The sequence below is a fragment of the Otolemur garnettii genome, unplaced genomic scaffold, assembly GCF_000181295.1.
Source record: "Otolemur garnettii isolate 467f Iridium unplaced genomic scaffold, OtoGar3 scaffold00098, whole genome shotgun sequence".
Classification (NCBI taxonomy): domain Eukaryota; kingdom Metazoa; phylum Chordata; class Mammalia; order Primates; family Galagidae; genus Otolemur; species Otolemur garnettii.
Window position 1 is genome coordinate 2,898,310 of NW_003852493.1, and position 12,361 is coordinate 2,910,670.

The following is a 12,361-nucleotide window of genomic DNA, read 5'->3' on the forward strand; positions in this document are numbered from 1 at the left end:
ATTATGAAGGATTAAAATTATATACTTATGTTAAAGGTATTTTATACATCTTGCCTGAAAAAATCCTCCTGATTTGTATTTAAGTATAAAGTAATTTAAAAGTTAGGGAAGCAAGTGATGGTTTTCATTATAAACATAAAAACGAGGCCTTAAATCATATTGATGTTTTTTTCTTACACATAAGCAATTTTCATAGTTTCTTAAGCAAATGTTATTGTCAAATTTCATTTTAAAAGGAAAGGGACACCTGATTAGAAAACAGAACAGTGATTTTTTTTTTTTTAGAGACAGAGCCTCACTTTGTCACCCCTGTGTAGGGCATCACAGCTCACAGCAACCTCCAACTCCTGGGCCCAAGCAATTCTCTGCTTCCCAAGTAGCTGGGACTACAGGCGCCCACCACAATACCTGGCTGTTTTTTGGTTGCAGCCGTCATTGTTGTTTGGTGGGCCTGGGCTGGATTCGAACCCACCAGCTCAGGTGTATGTGGCTGGCGCCTTAGCCGCTTGAGCACAGGTGCAGCCAGAACAGTGATTTTTAAAAGCATAGTATCCTTTAAAATTCTGCACGGTTCATAATTGTTTATGCCCAGATAAGCAATGCTGAGCACAATTACAAAAACTTACCTACTATATATTTTAATTAAAAGTTTGTTAAACTTCCTGCAGTAGCTTATGTAAAAGGAATTATCAGATATTTATCAATTTGGTGGGAAGTCATTATCAGATTTGCCAAGTAAATGTAAGATTGTGGATAAGGATCAAGAAATTTTAACTCAATAGCTCTGTTCTAATAACAGACCAGAGTAATAGCTATTTAGGAAACCTTTTGAAACTTCATTTCCACCCATAGTCATATTTTGTCCTTACCCAGAGCCGTCTAGCAGAGGGGAGAGATCTGTATTTGTTTTGAAAACGTTCTTCAACTGTGTTTTTCCCTTCTTTCTTTCTTTTAGCATTTCCTTCCGTTCTTTCTTCCTTATTTGCTTGCCTTCTACTTTGTGTTCTTTCACTTAAAAATTTAATTTATGTTGTTTTTTTAATTACAGAGAATAAGATATAAAGGACCCATAATCACACCAACCATATAATCCCCATGAAATTTTAAATAAGTGGAACGCAATCATCTGCCAAAAAATTCAATAAGCGCAAAATAGAACAAAATGACAAGCAAAGATGTTTCCCTTCTATTTCCTTGATTTTTTTTTTATTGTCAGTGTTTTTTACCATCAACTTTTCTTCTTTTCAGAATAGGAATATTCATGTCCTATTACATATGTACCTTTATTTCTATATTTACCTGTAAGTATAGTCCCATTTTTTAAAACCCAGCATAAATCACACAATGTACACTATTCTAAGTTTTAAAGACTATTGCATAATACAAATAGATCTATGCATTCTTTTTAATATTGCCAAACTAGTCTGTTGTTTAGATATATGCCATAATTTATTGAATTGTATTTAGGGATCAATTCTGATATGCCCAAAATTTGATTGTGAACAGCTTTAGTCTACTTCAGAAAATAATGACAAAATAGAGAGCAGTAAATGGCAGGTGGACAGTAAAAGCTATGGATTCTTTAAGTTCAAGATCGTTTTGATCAGGAATGGATCTCTAGAGATTTTGCTCTTAAAATTCTCTCTGCTATGCTTTTGTCTCAAAATCTGAGGAATACTTTTGTTACTAAAACTTAGACTTCTAACTGATCCTGTTAAAGATATGTAAAATGTTGTATCTTATAAACTAAAGCAGGACTCACATTGGGTCTTAATCAGCATTGTCTGCAAATAAATATAGTGAACTGCTCAGCCTAGGCTTTCTAGCCGGTCGAGTGTTAGACTTGAAAGTATGCTCTGAAGCAGACGGGTACCTTACCCACTCGGAACTGGTGGATTAGAGTCTGTTTTAGTAAAGGTATCATCCTTCAATCTTAACAAGATTGAAATTTAAATGCAACCCAGATTATCGATAGTACAGCTCTATCTTTCCCAGCACCATAAGTCCCCTACGGTATATGTTTTTAAAGACCAATTACATTTGCTATTTCTTGGCATTAAAAAATACAGTAAAACAGCATCCCCAATCATTTTGCTTGTTCTGTTATGAATTTTGTTTGCTATTCTACTATTGCATTCAATATGTGCATTTACATTTAAGTTAACATCTAGAGTTGGATACGATGATTTGGAACATTTTACTTTTAGTGCTAAAGAGGAGACATTTGATATTTATTCGCACTTTGTTTGCCACCAGCAATTTCCAGATCTAAAATCACATTACATTCTGTTTCACATATAGTGGCATTTCTTAAGAGGCCTGCCATCATACTTGACTATTATTACACCAATAACATTGGGTTATAATCTCACCAGAAGTCCAGAAGGGAGATTCTAAAAGAAAATTAAAAAAAGACGACTAAAGATTTTAAAATGTAGATGAAAATTAAATTATTACCTTTAGCATAATTTTTCTATAATCTTTAAAATTTTAGAAATAACAATATGATCCTTAATATATGCTCAGCCAAGATCAGTATCTTGACAAAAATGTCACAGGCACTTTAAATAAAATTTCATTTTTTTGCATGACTACTATAAGCATGCGCAAGTTCCTTGATGTAAAGTAGACAGACTCGAGTAAGACAACTTTACTGTATGTTTATAGAACTAATAGAAGGATTTACACAAAGATAAGATGATATATACTGTGAACGTAAATTCATAATCCTGAGATTAACTGTGTAAAATGCTCTGTGGAGACAAAACAATGCCTTTAGGAATGTGCTGTATACAAAACTGAGTCAGGAGAAGAAAAAAAAAAGATAAATAAACAGAAAGCAGCTATTCTGTCTAATAGCAAAAGCAAAGTAGAGAGAATATAAAAAATAACCACTGTAGTTGTCAGTGAAACATTAGAATTTTCCAAGTAATGAGCCTGCATATCTTTTGTAACTATTTGTTTTAAGACACTCTATAGCTTAATAATATCTATATTTAGATTAGTGGTATTTAATTTTAATGGTGCTTAAATAAATATCAATACTCTCACTTCAGAAGTATTTTTTATCTTTCTTCTTTACTTTTCTTTCTCTACATCCCATAACCATCCACTCTTCTCTTTTGATCAAAGTTTTTAGATATGCACCGTCTATGCATAATACATAGAGAGTTTTTGTCTTTGTGCCTTACATTTGCATAAATTTTACTGTGTTTCTAACTTTATGCATGTAGCACTGTGTTTTTGGAATTTACTCATACTGCTTTGTATTCACCCGGTCCATTGCTTTAATTGTTGCGGAATATTTCATAAAATGATCATGATGTACATCTCTCTAGCAATGAACATACGTGTGTTGCCTACAACTCCCTCTAATGCAAATAATACTTGTATGAGTGTCCTTATTAATATTCCCCTATGAACTTATTTTGGAATTTTTCCAGGATATACACATATACCCAGAGGCGGTGACTGGGAGCCGTACAGTAGATATATACTTAACTTTGTTAATTAGCATCTGATTTCATTCCATAATAGCTGTAACTGTTTGTACCAATGTTGCATACTGTATCCTCATTTATTTTTGTGATGGCTGTATTATTATTATTATTATTGTTATGGCTTACAGATACTTTTCATTGTCATTTTATTTTATTTTATTTTTTAAAATTTATTTTACTTTTTTTTTTTATTAAAACATGAACACATAGATCATGTATACATTACTGCATTTATGGGGTACAAGGTGCTCATTTCATACAGAATTAGGATTGTTCACATCACAGTGGTTAATATATCCCTCGTCTCATTTACTTAATTATTATGTTAAGACATTTATACCCTATACTTAGACAATGTACCCTTGCATCATGGACCATAGGTGTGATCCCATCATTTACCCCCTACCTCAATCTGACCTCTCCCCTCCCCTTCCATCCCTCTCTTCTTCCTCCTTCATCCTGGGCCATAGTTGTGATCTATTCTTCATATGAAAGTGTAAGTGATTGTAAATTGGTTTCATAATAGTACTGAGTACATTGGATATTTTTTCTTCATTGCCATTTTAATTAGCAACTTTCTGATTACCGTGAGTCTGGGCATTGCATCATCTTTTTTATTGTTTTGGTTTTTATTTATTTCTTTATTTTCTATCTAAGCAGGCTTTCCATTGTAGGACCTAGCTATTTGTATCCTTTGTTCCATTTTTAAGACTTTTTTCTCATTTGCTTATGATGTGCAGAAATTGTAGATTCTCATCTTTTTCTTCAGCGGTTTTGACTTGAAAGGTTTTCCTTCTGAGTTTATACCTGCTCTCCAACTTTGACATTGAGTGTCTTCTGTAAGCACAAACTCTAAACATGATTGCATATAGTAGTTAATCATTTTTCCTTTCGTCATTTGGACTTTTGGTTCTTATTTAAGATTTTTTTTTCCTCCATCCTACGTCATTACCATATGCCCTCATGTTTTGTTCTATTTATATTATATTATTACCTCTCACATTTAGACGTTAATTCAGTGTAAGGAGGTAACTATTTTCAAAAGTGATTTTTTTCAAGTTCCTCTATCAGATAATCTACCATTTCCCATTGACTTGTGTTGCCAAATTTACCATATATTATGTGCCAGAATATACACATTGATTTCTTTATGAGCTCTTTATTCTGCTTGATTTACATGTTATACTCATACTATCTCATAACTAAGGTTTTAAAATAGTATGACAAGATATCTCATCAGATAAAATTTTTAAATTGTTTTGGCTGCTTCTAGATCTTTAGTTATTACACAATCAAAAGCAATATAGGAAGTTTCATGCAGGATTGCACAAATTTATAAATGCATTAAAATCTATCATTTTAATATATCATACTGTCCTTTCTATAAGGGAGGCATATATAATTTATTTCCTTTTAATTCCTCCATAAAATTAAAAAAAATTGGTAGCATTCCTATGTATTCATTATAGGTTAATTTTAATGTATATTGCTAGAGAAATGTGGTTATTTTTATTTTATATCTTCTAATGGATTTTACTAGCTTAGAGGAAAACTATTAAATTATTTGTATTGGTTCTATAAATTTTCTATTGTTTATTTTGGTTTTCTACAACAATAGTTACCTTAGCTACTCAAAAGATGAGAGTTCTCTGTTTTCTTCTAATTTCTTTACTTATTTTTCTTACCTTTTAGCGTTCTTCAAGACCATTCATGCTTGTGGCAGTAACACAGAGTCTCATTTTTGATCTAAATAGGAATACATCTAAACTTATAAAGATTGGTATCAATATTTTCCAAAGATTTATTAAGATTGTTATTTGTTATGTGAAGGAAAAAACTAATATATAATACCTGAATGTATTTTTATTATATAATGACATAAAATAGAATTTAATTGATATTTATTAAATACTTCATCTAAATCTGTTGATTAGAAGATCAGATGATATTTTTCTCCACTAACATGATGTAGTAAAATGACAAAATTTCTGACATTGAGTCATCTTTATAAAGTGGAAAAATATTGTTTTATGACACTATGAACCATGATATGTTATTACTTATGTCAGGTTTTGAAGGTAAAATTTACATATAATAACAGGTGACTGTCCTTCCATGTTTAGTGTGCACATCTGTGAGATTTGACAAAAGACCATAATCATGATCAAGACCGGGAAGGGATTTCTTGCTACAAAGTATTTTTTATTCCCTTCCACAGTCCACTCCCCTCCCCAAGCCTATGCCTTCAGTTGTCAGCCACTGACCAATTGGGTTTTTTTTTCCCTGAGGTTTTGCTTTTTCTGCAGTATGATATCAATGTAATAAAAATATGCATCCTTTTGAGCCTGGCATCTTTTGCTTAGCATAATGCCTTTGAGAACCATCCATGTTGTTTCATGATCAGTAGTGTCCAGTGTATGGATACCTTGCAGTTTGTTTATATATTTGCCAGTTGATATTTATTTGGTTTGCTTTCTATTTGGGGTGAATTTGAATAAAGCCACTATGATCATTTATATACATATTTGTATGTGAACATGAGTTTTCATTTCTTTTGGTTAATTGGTTGCCAATCATCTTCTGTTTAAAAAAATAGCAAATATTTTGGCTTTCTAGATCATACTGTCTGTCACAATTACTCACCTTTGCTGTTACAGCATTAAAGCAGACACAGACACTAAGAAAATGAATGGATATAGCCCTGTTTCAATAAAACTTCATTCACAAAAAAAAAAAAAAAAAAATGTAGTGAGTTTTTGTGGCTTCCAGGAAATACTTTTCTACATTCTGGCACAAATAAATTTTTCAAGGATATTTTAATACATTAATCATATAATTCACAGTTATTTTAAATGATCTATCTTCTTTTTCTAACACATACATTCTTAATCATTCTTTTTCTCTTGATTATTTTGTGTCTTAACAGTGGATTATTTCTTGCTTTCTTTTTTTTTTCTTTTTCTTGAGACAAGAGTCTCATTATGTCACCCTCGGTAGAGTGCTGTGGCATCACAGCTCACAGCAACCTCAAACTCTTGGCCTTAAGCAATTCTCTTGTCTCAGCTCCCAAGTAGCTGGGACTACAGGTGCCCGCCGTGACACCTAGCTATTTTTTTGTTGTAGTTGCCATTGTTTTTTGCTTGGCTCAGGCTGGGTTCAAACCTACGAGCTCCAGTGTATGTAGCTGGTTCCCTAACTGCTGAGCTATAGGCACCGAGCCTATTTCTTACTTTCTTGTGTTTCAAAATTTGGACTGATTATTGCATGCAATACACAGAACATTACAGCCTGAAGTAAATGGTTGTGATGTCTGGAAATAAGAACTTTTCTTCTTTTCCTAAGCTATTAATTTAGAGAATGTAGTTAACCTAGTCAATAGACAATCTGACTACCAGCTTCTAATTCATCTGGGTTTACTTTGTCCTTGGTGTGAAAATAATTTGCCTAAGCAAGGTCTTTTCCTAATTGCTCTGCTCCTTCCTTGGCATTTAGGTTTCCATCTGCACCTGTTCATTGCAGAGGATCTGGCTCCCTAATCTTCTCTTTGTTCTTTGCTATTCAGTCTTCTGGGGGTCCGTCCTTCCAGTGACCTGTTGGTATAATCTAGTCTCATGTCTAGATAGTCTGTATGTCCCTGTGTGTCAGTGAAGCAATTTTTATTTATTTATTTATTTATTTATTTATTTATCATGCTCCTTTCCCAGCAGTAATAGACCATGAATGGTCTAGGCTCTGGACATTTTAGGCTGGCAATGGCATTATGAAAACAGTATAAACCTGAGCTATATTTAAGGGATAAAATCAGTCAGATTCAGTAAATGATTGGATATAGGTGATGAAGATGTTTGGAAAGTTAGAGTAGTTCTTTCTTTTTAAATCTAAAGAGCATATACCCATTTTTTGAAGGCTATTTCATACTCGTTAATAGATTCTTTTGACCAAGCACTTACAGCCTTTGGTATTAACTATTATGTTAATCTCTGCTAGATTTAATGTTTTCCTTTTCAGTATGTATTGAATGGAGAAGACCAAACACTTACTTTGCTATAGACACATTTTAGTTCCTAGCCTGACTATCTCCAATTATACATATTTATTTCATGGTAAAATACAGTTGGTTAGATGAAGGATTTCATGGTTACAATCTCTAATTGTCACCTCCTTAAAATGACTACTTAGTCACAGGGAATTAGATGACTCTACCTTTTTGTCATCCATATACTGAGTAAGGAATGAGCAAAATGTATCAGGACATTTTTTAAAGGTAATATCTCGAGGGTAACTGAAACCTCTTTAAGTCTTAGAAATAGTGGATGTCACCTTCCTGATAAGCTCACACTATCAATGACAACCTGATTCTGGGATGTTAGCAGCACCATCATATAGTATATTCTCTGGTCCAGGAGCCTTTACATGAATGTATAACTGTGTTGGACATTTTGGAATTTGGGGCCTTTTTCATGGTACATGTCAACAAAGTCAGCTCTTGGGCCATTTTTTTCTTTTCTTTGTTTCAGGTTAATTGAAGGTACTAAGAATTGGGTCATTGATCCATTCTTGGGTCGATGGGCACTTGGGCTTCTTCCATGACTTAGCAATTATGAATTGGGCTACAATAAATTGTGGTATATGTACACCATGAAATATTATGCAGCCTTAAAGAAAGATGGAGACTTTACCTCCTTCACGTTTACATGGATGGAGCTGGAACATATTCTTCTTAGCAAAGTATCTCAAGAATGGAAGAAAAAGTATCCAATGTACTCAGCCCTAATATGAAACTAATTTATAGCTTTCATATGAAAGCTATAACCCAATTATAGCCCAAGAATATGGGGAAAAGGGAGGGTGATTGGTGGGACACCACATCTATGGTACATCTTACAAGAGTACTTGTGAAACTTTCTAAATGTAGAATATAAATGTCTTAACACAATAACTAAGAAAATGCCATGAAGGCTATGTTAACCAGTTTGATGAAAATATTTTGAATTATATATAAAACTAGCACACTATACTCCATAACTGCATTAATGTACACAGCTATGATTTAATAATTAAAACAAAGAATTGGATTATAATGTTTACATTTGTTAGGTAAAGCCCCTTTATAATCGTGTCCTGTCCCCAATAGGTGTGCTATAACCTTGATATTGAGTCCATTAAATGGGAACACACCTATCCCCCCCTCCCCTCTTCTGCTTCCTTGTTTCCCTGTCCCCCACCCCAGCCTTGGATCTATTTGAATTTTTCTCTTATGTGGGCATGCATTAGGGCAACATCTGGCTTCCCATTAGAATGAGTACAGTGGCTCTTTGCTTCTCTTGATGATGGTGGACTGGGGAAAGATTTTCTGACAAAGATGTCAGTGGTAATCCAGTTTTTTTTCTAGTCAATATGCATTTATAATGTGCTTACTACATTCACTTGTTTCTAAGCATTAGAAATCTAAAATAAATAAAACATAGTCATTACCCCCAAAGAATGGGAAATTTAGCAAAGCTCACACATAGAATCTAGTGCCCTTTCTGGAAATTATTGTGAAGCTCTGAGCTGTTTCAAATGAAAATACATCCGTTTCAGCCATAATGACTAAACTAGATATATGTTAAGGGTTCCTAACCAACATACCACATTTTGATGGACTCTTAACAGATTGTGGCAAAATTGTAATTATTAACTCTATAAAACTTTTTAGGAAAAAAACTGGGAATGCATATCATTTACAGTAGCATGTGTTAGGTGGAATATTTTGCTAAGGTGGTTTTATGAACAGGTTAAGGACGTGCTACAATTTACCATGAGTTAGAAGATAATCGGGCCAAACATCAAGTATGAAAGTTGTGAAGGTTTACATAGGCAATGTGAGACACTAAACAGTAATTATCTCATTATCATTATTACTGATGTATTGAACAATGGCTTACATCTTTAATTTTCTTTTAAGTGTGCCATTAAAACTTGCATAAAGGCCTTTTATTTAAACATGACATAAAATCCCATTAACATAATAAGAAAGGAATCAGAAAGGCCTAAATCTAGAAGGCTAAGGGTAACAGGAGAGCACATGAGACAGTAACAGAATTCTGGAAGCTGAAAAGTGATGGACAAGTGGTAATTGACTTGGCCTAATTGACTTACAGTGAGGAAGTGACCCAGAGGCAATGCAATTTAAAGTACAAAATCTCAGTCATATTTCTGGAGAGAGAAGTGCCCAGTTGTTTTAAAAGTGGGAGGCCAGGAGGAAGTCAACACAGAGGGTTGGTTGAAAGTTTTCACAACGGTGCCTCTCTCCTTGCTCATCATTTGAAAATAGGCATAAGCTTTCTTTGTTCTCTCAGAAATGCTGGTATTTGCTCTTTTTTATTTTGAGATCTACCCTTGTACTAGATTTTAAGTGTATAATACAGTCTTGTTAACTAGAGTCAAATGTTGTACAGCAGATCTTTAGAACTTAATTATCCCACATATAACTGAAACTTTATACCTATTAACTAGAGATTGCCAATTTCCTCTAACGCCCAGCCTTTGGTGACCACCACTTTACCCTCTGTGTGCATAAACTTGACTAATTTAGATATCTGATGTAATCGGAGTCATATTCTGTGATTGACTTATTTTACTTAGCACAATGTCCCTAAAGTTCATTCACGTTCTCATACATTACAGGAATTACTTTTTAAAAGACTAGTAATATTCCAAAGTATTTTTACCACATTTTATTTATTCATGGATTGATAGACATTTGTGTCATTTTTGCATCTTGGCTATTGGGAATCATGCTATTAGGAACATGAGAATCTAATATTTCTTCAAGATCCTGATTTCAGGTTTTTTGAAAATGAATCCCCAGAAGTGGAATTGCTGGATCATATGGTAGTGTTCTATTTTTTTAGAGCACTAAACACTATTTTTCATTGTAATAATATCCCTACTGTTTTCTATAATGGCTACATCATTTTGTTGTCTCCAACAGTGTCCAAAGGGTTCCATTTCTCTGCATCCTCATCAACACTTGTTGTCTTTCAATTTTTGATAATTGTTTTTCTAATGGAAGTGAGATGATATCTCACTCAGTTTTGATTTTCATTTCCCTGATGATTAGTGATCTTGGGCATCTTTTCATATACATGTTTACTGCTTATATGTCTGTTTTGCAAGTTTTCAGCCCATTTAAAAAATTATTAGTATTTTTGCTGTCAACAAAAGACAAAATAGAGCAATGAGTTTACATGAAAATAAAAAGGTTCTGCACAGCAAAGTAAATAATCCATGGAGTAAGAAGGTGCCCTTGCTAGTTTTAATTACCCATGCTAAATAGGAACTTTTGTAATTATCCATGCCAAGCTACGTAGTTAAAGTTAAGCCAAGTATAATTCCAGGCATAGCATGGGATTTGTGTTCTGATTAAGAAAATGGGTGATGTGGGAGTTTAATTGTCTCTGCTACCTTGTCATCTTTTAAGTCACCTGATCTAGCCACGGTAGAAGACACTTCCTAGAGATCAAGAGTGAGATGCCAAGGATTAAAAAGGTAATTCTTTCAAGCATTTCAGTTGTACCTGATGTATACGTACTAGTATCTATATAATATTTTAAATACTTTATAGGGAGTACAATTGACCAAATAAGATTGGTTACCCAATATAGATATGGCTAATATTTTCTTTATACTACCAATTCTGGAGTTTTTCCAGTCACAATTTGCATTCTCTTGGAATAGAATCCAGTATATAGTTACCATTTTGCTTTAAAATAGTTGAATCACCACCCTATTACCACAATATTATTGGGTGATAGTTGGACTTAACTAACCATAAGAAGCAGATTAGTTCCTTATATTAATAAGAGAATAACTGCACTTTCCAAAAGGGACAACGTGGGAAGTGTTAAGGACTGTAGTCGTCCATATGATAAGCAGTGTTTGTCCCTTACAGCCAGCTAAAATCAAAGGCTGATCTATTGGTGAAATTTCTGAGAACAATGTGGCAATAGCAATAAGAGGACATTCTTCAAAATGTGAGAAATACGTTATCACTCACTGAACCTGCCTTGAACAAGAAGATCATGGACCAGAAGTGTTGTTCAGGCATTGATAAAAATCACAGTTCTCATCTAGGAGTCCTCTTGGCTTCTCTTCACAAATCCATGAGAATAACGTCACAGTGCACATGGGACTCTGAGCAAAAGCAGACACTAAGTAATGTCACGGCAGTGGGGTGGGCAATTTCATTCAGCCTTTATGGCCCAACTGAACAAATGTTAGAAGTGTTTAAAACATGTATCTAGAAGGACTAGAACATTTCACAGAAATCAAATAAGGCTATTTTTCTATCAAGGAAATCAGACACATCCTTCAGAAGGTAAAGCCGTGGTGGAAGCAACCAAGGGAAAATCTGCACAGTGGGTAGAACTTAGACTCACTTGAAAGAGAATTTAGGCCCATCCCTTCAGGGAGATTTAGATCTATGTAGGTCATTGAGTTACAGTCAATGGACTTGATACAGCATGTTCATGCAAATATGGTTTGTTCAAAAGCATACCCTCAAAGGAGACACTTATTTATGGAAATTTCTGTAGGCTTTAGAAGGATGATTTAGATGTATTATGAAGATGTCCATTAAAAATACCATTCTCACCTTGTATGGGATGAATCTACTAATAAAAGAAACTATTCACTGTTAAAGAGAAAGCAATTGACCCAGGCGTGGTGGCACTCAGGAGTTCAAGATCATACCAATACACCATTGTTTTTAAAGGAAATGTTTGAGGCTGAACGTGGTGGCTCACGCCTGTAATCCTAGCACTCTGGAAGGGTGAAGTAGGTGGATTACCTGAGCTCAGAAGTTCGAGACCAGCCTG